Source organism: Acinonyx jubatus, chromosome C2 (genome assembly GCF_027475565.1).
Source record: "Acinonyx jubatus isolate Ajub_Pintada_27869175 chromosome C2, VMU_Ajub_asm_v1.0, whole genome shotgun sequence".
Lineage (NCBI taxonomy): Eukaryota > Metazoa > Chordata > Mammalia > Carnivora > Felidae > Acinonyx > Acinonyx jubatus.
In genome coordinates this window covers 118,887,988-118,900,900 of record NC_069384.1, presented here as the reverse complement: position 1 = coordinate 118,900,900, position 12,913 = coordinate 118,887,988, and positions in this window count along the sequence as shown.

The window sequence follows — 12,913 nt, the reverse complement described above, 5'->3', positions numbered from 1 at the left end:
TTGTATTTCTCAAATTGTAATTCTGGGTTAATAAACCAGAAGTTCTTATCATCATTTATTTTGAAATGTGTTTTAAATTACTTAAGACAGTGTGACGCTTTTCCACACTGTTATCTCTCATTTCTTGATAATATCACCAAGTATCTGATCAGCCTAAATGATCAAAATCTTGACGTCATTATTTTACAAAAACATGATTTGGAGGCATATGTTGTTACAATGCTTACATTTGCATTATTTAGTAACATGCCTTTTTCCCTCCCGGAGGTTGGGGAAGGGAGATCGGTGGGAACATTAATGACATCTTGCGAAGGAAAACACTGCAACGCTTGCCTCTGAGTGACATGCACACACAGGTCCTACTCTCACAGCCCATTTTAAACCCATGAAAGGTCATTTACCTTCTCTCACAAGCCTTTAACTCACTTGAGAGATGGTCTTAGCCAAAGATAAAGCTCCTGTGAATTGGTAACCTGGGTTTGGGAAAAGACTTACATAGTAACTAAGGTGTTGGATAAACAGACACCATTTATTTACAAAGCAGTCTCGTATCCTTTTTCCAGAAAGAGGATCCGATTAAACACAATTAAAAGCTAGGAAGTGTTTTCTTGAATTTGGGTATATCAGGTTATTAGATTGTATCTGCAAATCCAGTATATCATGTTTATAGGTCGAAATGATGTCCATCAGGAATTTATAGGGGAAAAAAGGGCATTGTTGGAAGAATAGGATTTCTAATGCAGCATGTATGAAATATTACCCATTAAATACATCAAAATGAAAATGATGACAAGTGACAGTGAGTGAAATAAGTAAACAATGCTCTCTGAAGAAGCACAATATGTAAATAATTTTTATGTTATAAAGTCCATCCCCTAAGAGGGCATAATTGATCTTATTGATTTACAGTACTGCCGCACCAACATTCTTATAATGTAAAATTTAGTAGCTAGGCTGGGCATTAAATTTTAAACTCAGAATCACCATCAATCTTTTATTTAGATCTGATAAGCTTCAGGGATTGCTCTAACAGTGGAATCTTAATATGGTTCTCTCACACAGGAGCAATTCACCTTCAGGATATTATGTCCTTTTTTCCAAGTCTATGTGCAAAAGTATTACCTCTTGAAACGGAAATCATGGGTGACTAAATTTTTTTTTTTCACTTTGCATTGGAGTAAGGATTATGTTGCTTTGGCTCACAACTTATACGTATTTTTTTTTTCTCAGCTTTATTAACTCTAGCCAAGTCCTTCATTTTCATGAATAGAATTGAAAATGCTGTTCTTTTAATCTTCTGGGTTGAATTCTGGGTCATGCAAAGATTAAGTGAAGTGACTCCAAACCTAAAATCCTATAATTACAGAATTTCTGTTTAGGTTGGTGGTTGGTCTTCCTTTTCCTTCTGCTTCTAAGTTGGGAAGAGATCTCTCAACTACAAATTAAGCAAGCCTTGGCTTGTTCATCTGTGGTAAAGCAAACAGATTTAAAGAGGCCGTCTATTTAGCTACCATTTGTTCTGTTTAATCTGAGATTAGGCCTAGGTTTACAAAAGAAATCTACTAAATTTAGACTGGCCAGAATTCTTTAGATAGCATTATGTACATGATAGTAGTTTCCTCCTATAGCCTCTTTTGAGTGGTTTGTAATTTGGGGGGTGAGGGGTATGTAAATACTTGAAGCTCTAACAAATTTGAGGATGCAGTTTTAGAAGGAATAGAAATATCTACAAATTGATCCAATGATTTACTAAAGGACTTCTAAATGGTAGCATATGTTCTTTAACCGAATTTTAAAGAAGCTTGTAATAATTGCTCCAACGATCTACTGAATGTGTTTTCACCACTGACCATCACCTAAGGGAAGACCAGATAACTCATTACTATAATGGCCTATGTAAAGAAACCCCTTAGGGAGGGAAGACTTAGAATTACAACCTCATTTCTAATTGGAATATGGTGACAAAGAAACTAGTCACAGATGGAGCAAGGAGTCAAAAGAACTGCCTGCCTGTCTGGGGCGATCTGTAGTCAGCAAGACTTTGCATTAGCATATGAGGCCATTTTTAGAGCCCACTTGCATGTTTAAATACTGTAAAGTCTCAAAGGGACCTAAGAGAGGACATTTCCTAGATTTAAAATTTGACATTGTTTTAAGAAAGGTCACTGGGTAATGTGGCCTTCCACCTTAGAGACAGTATTATTCATTGATTAAGGGTATTAGTTTAGTTTTATTTTTATAACTCTGGTAAACTTAAAGAAATGTCTTGGTGGTCACTGAAAGTGGAAAAACATATTTATGATGTTCTGCTTTTCTGCCTGTTGCTTCTTTTCTGCTTGGAGAGCCTGCCAGGAGCAGGATGGTGAGTGGGAAAGAATATGGACTCAGGGCCAGGCAGACAGTCACACTTGTGTTCGAATTTCAAGTCTACTGTTACTGGCTGGATGATCGTAAGCATGAAACTGTCATTGGGTCCAAGCTCATTCTGCTTGCCGCACCACAGGCCAACAAATCAAGAGACAAGTTGTTGGGGTAAGGAAAGTGACTTTATTCAGAAAGCCAGCAAACCAAGGAGATGGTGGACTATTGTCCTAAAGAACCATCTCCCTTGGCAAGAAATTCAGGCTTCTTTTATGTTAGCAAAAGGGGGAAGCAGAATGGGGTTGGAGTCAAAAGGTGACTGATACCTGTAACTGTCCCAGGAAGGTCAGGTAACTTCTTTGTCCTTGGTCAGGTGATCTTTGCATACAGCAATCTGGTCATATTGGTCCTGTAAATCTTAAACATATCATAGTCATTTCTTTCTTATTTCATTTTTTTTAATGTTTATTTATTTTTGAGAGAGAGAAAGGAAGAGCACAAGCAGGGAAGGGGCAGAAAGAGAGGGAGACACAGAATCCGAAGCAGACTCCAGGCTCTGAGCTGTCAGCACAGAGCCCGACATGGGGGGTCAAACCCACGAACCATGAGATCATGACCTGAGTCGAAGTCGGCTCAACCAACTGAGGCACCCAGGAGCCCCTGATAGTCATTTCTGTACATGCTTCCTTATCTCCTTGGTTGAGGTAGATTTGGAGTTAAAAGCAGTTTATGCAAATCTGAGCTGTAAGCAGAAGATTCTAAGCTATAGGTCACAGCAGTGAGGGAAAGAGAAGCAACATAGAGTCAGACATGCCAAGTTTTTCCCTGTTACAAAACTTACCATCTCTGTTTGCTCAGATGTTAAGTGGAATCAATGATATTTAACTGAGGGGATGTGGAGTTAACTAAGTAATGTATGCAAAGCAGCCAGCACATAGCAGATGCTCCAAGATGTTCCTTTACTTCTTTTTCCCTATGTCTGTGCCTGGTAAATCACTCATCCTTCAGATTGACTCAACAATTCTCTTACCTTCCAGCTCTCAAGACTCTTCTCTTACGAAAATGGAAATGTTGGACTATGGTTGGGATCTTTGGAACAGAGGTCTGTGATGTCTCCAAAAGACACAGAACCAATTGCCTTCAAACAGCTAAGATTCCATCAGAACCTGGAGTGACAGATCCCTTGGATCTTCAAAGTCCTGGGCCTCTGAGTCAGTTAAGGGAGATCTCTTGTTCTTTTTTGTATAATCCCAATCATGAGATCTCTGAAGTCAACTGACTAATAAAAACTGTGCCTTCATCATTGACCCCCCAACCTGATTACATCCTCATTGACTAATCTTCCCAATTGATTTGCCCTTTGGTCTAATTTTCTACTTGGTGTTTGCCTGATTGAGAAATCTGTTCCATCCATGGTTCCCCGACAGTCAGCATTCACAACAACTGAGGTTCTACACTGGCTGTCCTTTGACAGACTTTCCTCTTCCATCTCATATCTTCAGAGTGACTTTCAAAGCTCTCCCTAAGTTTCTTGTCATACTTCTATGAAGGTGAACAGTTAAATCAATAGTTTTTATCTGCTTTGCTGTCAGAATTCAATGATCTGTCACAGCTCTTGCCCAATTCACCTAATCATTACTGTTCAAATGTTTTTATCTCTGTTTCAAGTATTGGGTTAACTGGGCTAGTGACCCACTTCAGAGTTAAACTTTGAAGTGTAACGTTAACAACATTTTACTATACTTTCCCACAACTCAAACACATACTATTTTTATATTTAGTGTTTAATCTAACTGCATACATCTTTGCAACTATCCTGCAAGATTTTTCCTGTATTTTCTACCTGGGAGGTTTTTACTTACAATCATTCTTTCCTTAATCACCTCACAAATCCTTTGGTCTCACCAATCGTTGCTCCAAACCCATAGACCAAACATAGCTTACTCTAAGTGATGAATAAGATGCTATGGTTCCTTCATATTCACATCTGAATTTAGTCACTTACAGATTTTCATAAAACAGACCTCTCACTTCTACAACTGGGAGTGTTTATAAATTGTTTATGTTAAACAATTCCCCCATGATGCTTTTCATATTGAATAAAGTAACACTTTTAAATCAATTTTCTGTTGTGTCTATGATGTTATCATTTGATGGTATAGGTTAGCATTGGCCAACTTTTTCTGTAGAAGGCCAAATAATAAATATTTTAAGTTTTGCAGGCCATGCAATCTCTGTAGCAACTGCTCAACTCTGCCATTGCAACTGTCACAGGAAATTTGTAAATGAATGAGCATGCAAGGCTATGAGCCAATGTAAGTTTATCTATAGAAATAAAAATTTGAATTTCATATAACTTTCACATAACATGAGGGCTTTTTTTTTTCATTTTTTCCAACCATTAAAAAATGTAAAAACCATTCCTAGCTATGAGCTCTACAAAAATAGACAGCTAGATTTGCTCTGTGGCTGTAGTTTTCTGAGTACAGTATAGTTTATGGTCAGGAGGAGATCCAGGTTTTGTGGGGCATGAACATTTTATAATTTGGGGGCCTTCTTTAAGAAAAAAAGTGCAAAATTACAAACACAGAATTAGATACAGGGCTTTGGGAGGGACTCGTGCAGATGACTTGTCTTTGAAAATTGAGCCTCTTTGCTGTCCTGGTTAATCTGCCTCTGGTGATAATTGGACAATTCTGCTGCAAAGGTTCCCAAACCAGCTCATTATTGGAGACACCAAGAGAGCTTTTCTAAAGACAGTTTCCAAAGCCCCAACAGATTGTTTGAATTAGAATCTCTGAGGATAAAGCCTGGGAATCAGCTGTCTTGTAAAGCTCTCTAGGTAATTCTACTATGCAGCCAGGTTTGGAAAACACTATTTCCCTAACCATTTTATAATAGCAAATGAGTCCATTAGGACTGCGACCACCAACACATTTGTTGCCTTAATTGAGTAGCCCGTCTGTCAATAAGTTTTAACTATTGTTATTGACCCATTGCCCAAATGCTTAGTTTTATCAGGAAAGCTCTGTTGTAGAATTGTTTCAACAGAGATATATACATACTCTTATGCTAGGCCATCTCCTCTCTTTTTAGTGAAGGTTAACCTATCCATGGTTGACTGGCTCTTCACTATTTGGACTGTTTAATATTTTTATATATTAATGTTTATTTTTAAAACTTTTTAAATATCTTAAACGTATGTTAACATACATTTTAGATAATCCATAAACTAAACATGGCTATTGAAGAACATCTGATATTGAGAGAGATAGTTTATAAACCTAAGTATAAAGGTAGTAGCTGAGTCACTTGCCATTGCCACAATAAACAGTAATTGTCAAAATGGTAGAATTCTGGTTTTATATCCCTGTGAGTATTGTGCATCCTTTGAATTCCTCAAATATAATATTATTTTAGCATTGCAGGGAGATCATCTTACTCAAAATTGGGTAGTTCTGTCTGTAGAGTAGGTAGGTACTACCACATCCAGTCATTTATTAATTTGTTAATTCATTGATTCGTACATTCAACAAGTATTAAATGGGTGCCGGCAATATGCAAGGCACCATGCCAGGTGCTGAGGTTCTATCTCTGCAGTCTTAGAGCTTAGACTTTAGTGGAGAGAAAGAAACAATGAACAAGGTAATTTCACATGGTGATAAATGATGTGTGTGAAATAAAACAGGGTGAAGCTGTGGTGAATGTGTGTGGGCAGGGGAAGGGGAGGCCAAGCGGGCTACTTAGATACTCAAAGGTGGTGGTGACATTTGAGCTGAGATCCATGTGGCGACAAGCAGTCTGAGCCATGCTATCCAGCATCTAAAAAATTGAAGGTTTTGAAATGTGGCTGGTAAAGTGATAATATTTAGGATATATTGGGCTAACTAAAATGTACTACTAAAATTAATTTCACCTGATTTTTTTTAACCATTTTAACGTGGCTACTAGAAAAAAAATTCTTTTTGTTTTCTTTATTCTTGCAAGAGAGAGACAGACACCAGTGGGGGAGGGACACAGAGAGAGAGGGAGACACAGAATCTGAAGCAGTCTGCAGGCTCTGACCTGTCAGCACAGAACCCAATGCAGGCTGGAACTCACCAACGGAACTCACCAACCGTGAGATCAGGACCTGAGCTGAAGTCAGAGGCTTAACTGACTGAGCTACCCAGGCGCGCCTACATGTGAGGTTTGCATTATATTTCTATTGGATCTCACTGATCTAGAAAGTTAATTCAATTCCACTTTTTTCCAGAGCGCACATATGCCCCCAGGGTTCTCGTGGATTGAGTATGTTACGGGTACTTAAATGTTTAGCTAATGTAACACTAGCTAAAATGTACTGAACAGTTACCCTGTGCCAGGCACTTTCATTCACTCACTGACTTCTCATGCTACTGTAAGTAAAAGATATTTCCAACCCCATTTTACAGATGACGAAATGGAGGTCCAGAGGGGCCAAGTCACATCCTAACATGACAAGGCTGCGGAATACTGGCGGGAGAAGCCAAACCCAGCAGAAGTCTGATGATGCAAGAGGCAAGTAGCTGCAGTCACGGAAGGAGGCCAGAGTTGGAGCACCGATAGGCCCACGATAGGACCACGTTGTGGTGTCTCCTGCCTCCGCCTTCAGTACTCCAGTTCCCTGGGTCCCACCCTGGGGCCCACAGCCTTGCCACCCGTGCCATGCTCTGAGCATAGAGCACAAAGCGCTCCCGCAGGCCGAGCGCACCGCCAACCCCAGCGTTGACATCCTCCAGCCCCGCGCGTCCGAGGAGCCCCTGCGCTGCCCTTTGGCGCCACTGCCGCCTTTTCCCACGTGCCACCCAGGCCCCTCTCCTTTCGAGCTAGGGGCCGGGCGCGCCCGGAAAACAGCCGAATCCCTCTGGCTGCTCAGTGTATTCCAGAGCCCTGCAGAAATCCTTTCCCATCTGTCTTCCAGGGTTCTGGAAGAGGTCTTTCTGGGAACCTTTAAGGCATGGGGGTCATCTCACCATCTCGCAGTGACCAGGGAGTTTGAGTTTGGGCATGTGTATGTGTGTGTGTGTGCATGTCTGTGTGCGTGTGTGTGTGTGTGTGTGTGTGTGAGAGAGAGAGAGAGAGAGAGAGAGGGAGAGAGAGAGAGAGAGAGAGAGAGAGAGGGAGAAGGAGGGAGTATTGTGTGCCCATCTTAAGATACCACTCTCTGGAGGTGGTGGGCAGAATCCCCACTGCCCTCACCCCCGAAATGGAGGGTCCAGCATTTTCTTCCCAGTTGTAAGGAACTTCAGGATCTTCAGGCTGTGCTTCCGGGAGGTTGCCTGACTGCAGTCATGCAGATCCATGGCCACTGCGTGGACAGTGGGGACAGAGGGCCAGACCCAAGAACCAGGCTGGAAGCTAAAATGTCCTAAATTCTTAGGCAGCGATTCCTGATGTGGCCCCTAGTTTTCAGGATGGCACTTGTTTCCTCTTTGGGATTTTTTAGGAGGGGTTGTGAGTAGTCATCAGCCCTTGTGGAGGGAGCTAAGTGGCACTGTGGCTTGACATATGTCTTGTTAGAACTATTTATGGGACTGGACAGCAAGGACAGGGAGTAAAAGGTTTATTTTTTTTAAAGGTACACTGGTATTCATATACTAAGCCCAGTTTTGTTGTGCTCAGGAAGACTTGAATCTGACTTACAGAACAACTGTGACTCATCCTGTGGGGACAGCCCCCTCTGCCACAACCAAGCAAATGATAGCCCCAGGACTAAAATGATTCTATGAAGCAGTAGGATGGGGAGACAATGTAGAATTGCCACCTATTGCTAAGAAAAGCCCCTAACTTGTTCTTTTAACTATTATTTTTAAATTTGTGTTAGCCAGATAACATCTAATAAAATTGAAGGGATGCACCATGGATACAACTTGTTGTGGATCACTTCATGTGTTTCTGTGATAAATTGGCACCTATAAATTAACAAATTTTACATTTGGCAAGAAATAGTAACACTAGAGATCAAAATGAGGGACTTCTGTCAGGATTTCACACGGTCCATCTTTTATATTTGACCCTTCCTCTAGGAGCTAAAAAGGACAAAAAGTAAACACCAAAATCAAAACAAACAAAAAAATGAAGCACCTGGGTGGCTCAGTTGGTTAAGTGTCCAACTTAGGCTCAGGTCATGATATCAAGGTTCGTGGGTTTGAGCCCACACGTTGGGCTCTGTGCTGACAGCTCAGAGCCTAGAGCCTGCTTCAGACTCTGTGTCTCCATCTCTCTACCTCTTCCCTGCTCGACTCTATCTCTCTCTCAAAAATAAACATGAAAACAAATAAAAATAAAATAAAATAAAAACAAAAAAAACACAAATGAAAGCCAAAAAATCAAACCAAAACAACGAAAATGAGGACATCCATCCTTTTCTTGCCTTATATGTAAGCTATAAGCATCATTTACTTATACTTGGTGTATTATATGTGTATATCTATAGAAAAAATTTTCCTTAAACTCATTTCTTTTTGTACTTGATGACATTTCTATGTAACTAAAGTTAGAATATGAGAGAACCCTAAATTGATATTTACAGATTACCATCAAAACAGATTCATAGTGAGTAAGGATGAGCTAATATAGTGAACCATTAAATTAAGAGCTGGAGTAAAAATCCACTAGAGTCATCTTGAATTAATAAGGCAGCTCTTAGAAAATTACATTTTGTATGATAAATGTTCACATGCTTTCTCCTTACCTTCTCAGTTTTCCACCTATATTTTTACAGTTACATAGGTTCAAGCAAAATGAAAAGGATAGAAATTATGCAAGCAGGCAGGATATGGGATCTCTTTTGTTAAGCCTATGATTTTTAAAATTTTTTAATATATTTTGAAAGAGAGAGAGAGAGAGAGAGAGAGAGAGGGAATCCCAAGCAGGCTCCACGCTATCAGTGCAGAGTCCAATGCAGGGCTTGAACTCATGAACTGTGAGATCATGACCTGAGCCTAAGTCAGGAGTTGGATGATTAACCAACTGAGCCACCCAGGTGCCCCTGTTAAACCTATCATTTTAAAAACTACTTATAAATTGCAAAGCTAATCAGATATCTTAAATTCCCACCTTTCTTAAGGAATTCCTTCTGCTCTTGAGAAAATAAATTTTGACAGTCAGAAGCTGATGGGGGTCTTCTGAGACAGGAGGAAAGAAATTATTTACAAATGATTCAAAAGTCATGTCCTATCTGTATGCAGAATTACTTTCCTTTGAAGTTATAAATTTTGAGTGGGTGTTGTGTCTGTCAATATACTCTGTACCTTTTTCTTTTCCTTGTTGTTCCTATTATGCATATTTTACACCTTTTGTAGTTGTCCCACAGCTCTTGGATAGTATGTTTTTTTTTCTTTTCCAGTCTTCTTTCTCTTTGTCTTTCAGTTTTGGAAGCATCTATTGATGTATCCTCAAGCTCATTGATTCCTCAGCTGCGTCTAGTCTCCTAATAAGCCCATCAAAGGCATTTTTCATTTCTGTCACAATGGTTTTGATTTCTAGCATTTATGTTTTATTCTTAGAATTTCCATCTCTTTGCCTACAATTACCCATCTGGTCTCACATGTTGTCTCCTTTTTCCATTAGAGCTGCTAGCATCATTGTTTAAAATTTCCAGTCTGATAATTCCAACATCCCTGCTTTAACCGAGTCTAGTTTTGATGTTTGCTGTGTCTCTTTAAACCATGTGGTTTGTTTGTTTGTTTGTTTTTTGGAGCCTTGTAACTTTTTTTTATTATTATTAAAAGGCAGACATGAGGTATCAGGAACCCAGTACTGGTTCCTGCAGAGGTTTCTGATTGTGGGTTCCTAATGTGGTAAGTTGTAACTCTGTGTTTCCACCTGTGTGTCTCTCCAATTTTGAGGACAGCACTATGACCTCACTTCTCTGACGGATCTAAGGAGAATTGTTGATTTTTCAGCTTATTCAGCTTTTTAATTGTTGTTAAAATAGAGTGATAACTTCTAAGCTCCTTATATGCCAGACCAGAAGCTGGAAGTCCTTAGACAATACTCTTTTGAGGATTTCCTTCAGGAAATAGAAACCTTCTGGTTAACTTAAAGGGAAAAAATAATAAGAAAACCCTTTATTGAAGGCTATGGGATAGTTCTCAAAATTGCATGAAGACATATACAGGCAAGATATGGAAAGTTCAGAACCTAGAGAAGCTCCGGGCTTACAAGCCTACTGTGGGTCATATACCCACCCCCAGCAGGGAGAGCAGTCCCACCAAGGTTTAGTGGGAGAGGTCCTTCCTAAAAGGAAGTTTAGGTTACTGCTAGAAGAAACAGAGGGATGCATTATAAGAATAAGCACCTTTGTCCAGGGAAAGAGGAAACCAAGCTCCTGAAGTTCTGGCTCAGTCACCTAGAATTCCTATCCAATGTTACAATTCTGTATGTTTATATTGGTGGTTTTTTAGTTATTAGGGGCTTAATCTCTATATGAAAATTAAACTTCACTGATACGGGAATGCCACTTATTATTGAGATTTATTTTAGATTTCTTTCACCTGACATAAATTCTAAATGTTCATGTTGTGTTTCTCTTTTAAGTCAATTTAAGTCTATTTTAAGTCAACATTAAGGACAAAAAAAAAATTCAAGGTAATTCTCTTCCTAATGTTTCTCTTTTGCTTTTAAATAGAACCAAACCCTCTGAAGAAGTTGCCTGATCCAGAACCTGCTTTGTCTTCCAAGGAAAATTAAAGGTAAAAAAACCCCAGAAGCCCAACAGACTATCTGTCAAAAGAACTATGGCTTCCCATTGCCAGCACTTTTGATCACCATCTTTTTCTGCTTACCTGCTGCATCAGCTAAGGTTCAGCTGCAGACAACAGAACCACTCAACCTGGTTCAGCTGAAGGAGATTTATTAACAGGCATTGGTTGGCTTACAAATTCACTGGAGGGATTGGAGGAGTGGGCTCAAGGTTGAGCTTCCTAGAACATGAATTACAATACCTCTGCTGTGAGTCAGAGCTGACAGGAAGTGGAAGAATCAAGCTGCTGACCAAATCATTAAAGTATACTAACATAGATGGTCTGGCTCACACTTTGAGAAAACTGACTTCAGGCATGAACAGGGGAAGAGAATTCAGCAAAGGAAATTGTGAAAGAGTAGCCCAAGAGGTAGGAAGGAATCCAGGGAATATGGGGGCACAGAGACCATGGGAAGAGTTTCAGGGGAAGGGAATGGAAAATAGGGTCTAAAAACTGTCCATCAGTAAGAAGGAGGTTGCCGGAAATCATATAAGAACCATTCTCATGAGATTAATGAAGCCAGAATGCAGTGGGTGAGGAGTGAGTGGGAGGTATGAAAACAAAGAGAGTGTATACCACTCTTGCAAAAAGCCTGGCTGTGAAGGAGAAGAGAGGGTGGTGGTTGTTAAGAGTGTGACATAGCGGAGAGAGGGTGACTTCTTTATTTAGAAGATGGGAGATACTAGTGGTCCATTTTTAAATGTTCGTAGGAAGAACCCTATTGAGTAGAAGCAGCTGAACATGCAGGAGAACAATGTGTAATAATAGTGTGGTTCCTGAAGGGAAGGGGTAGGAAGAAATTTTAGGAATGGGAGGGAGTGAGAAGGTCAGAGATATGAGATACTTGCAGTGGAGAACAGGAGAGAAAGCAGTTTAGGCAACACAGGAGGGCCCCTGGGCAGCATGAAGTCCTGATACAGAAACCTGTACTTTAAAAATGAGGTATTTCAGGAGTGCCTGGGTGGCTCTGTTGGTTAAGCATCTGACTCTTGGTTTTGGCTCAGGTCATGATCTCATGGTTCATGAGTTCAAGCCCCACAATGGGCTCTGCACTGATAGTGTGGAATCTGCTTGGGATTCTCTCTCTCTCTCCCCTCCCCCCTGCCCTGCTTGTGCATTCTCTCTCTTTCTCTCTCTCATAATAAATAAATAACTTTTTAAAAAAATGAGGTATTTCAAATTTCTAGTATGCAGATCCTAAAATGTGGGACTGGCTGAGTGAAGGTGGGATAGGGGCTATGCAAATCCTGTTATAGATGGCTGAGAGTTACCAGCCATAACTTGTAGATCAGTTAAGATATTTCTGACTATAAGCAATAAATACTTAAACTAGATTGTAAAACGAAGGAAATTTACTGGCTCACATGAGGAAAAACCCAAAAGCAGGTAGGCTTCAGGCACAGATTGACCAATCCTCCCTTTGTGATTTACTCTATTCAGCTCCACTCCATCTGTCCACTCAGGGTTACATTTGGGCTTCCCTGAGGTTATATCACAGACCTTAATAACTGAAGGTAGATCTCCTTTGCTAGGGTTATTTGGGACAGAGATACCAGAAATTCACACACATCACCAGGGTTCTGGGACAGGCCGCATTGCCCAGAAGTCCATGGACCATGTGTGCCTTGAAATATAGGGAAGAAAGGAAAAGCTTCATTATCTGTGTTGTATAAGCATTTTCTTAGACGATACAGTTTCAAAGTAACTCATGAATTTTCTCTTTTCATTTAACTAAAATTGTAACAATATGGTAAGGGTGCTTCTTCAGGGCTTACATTAGAAAC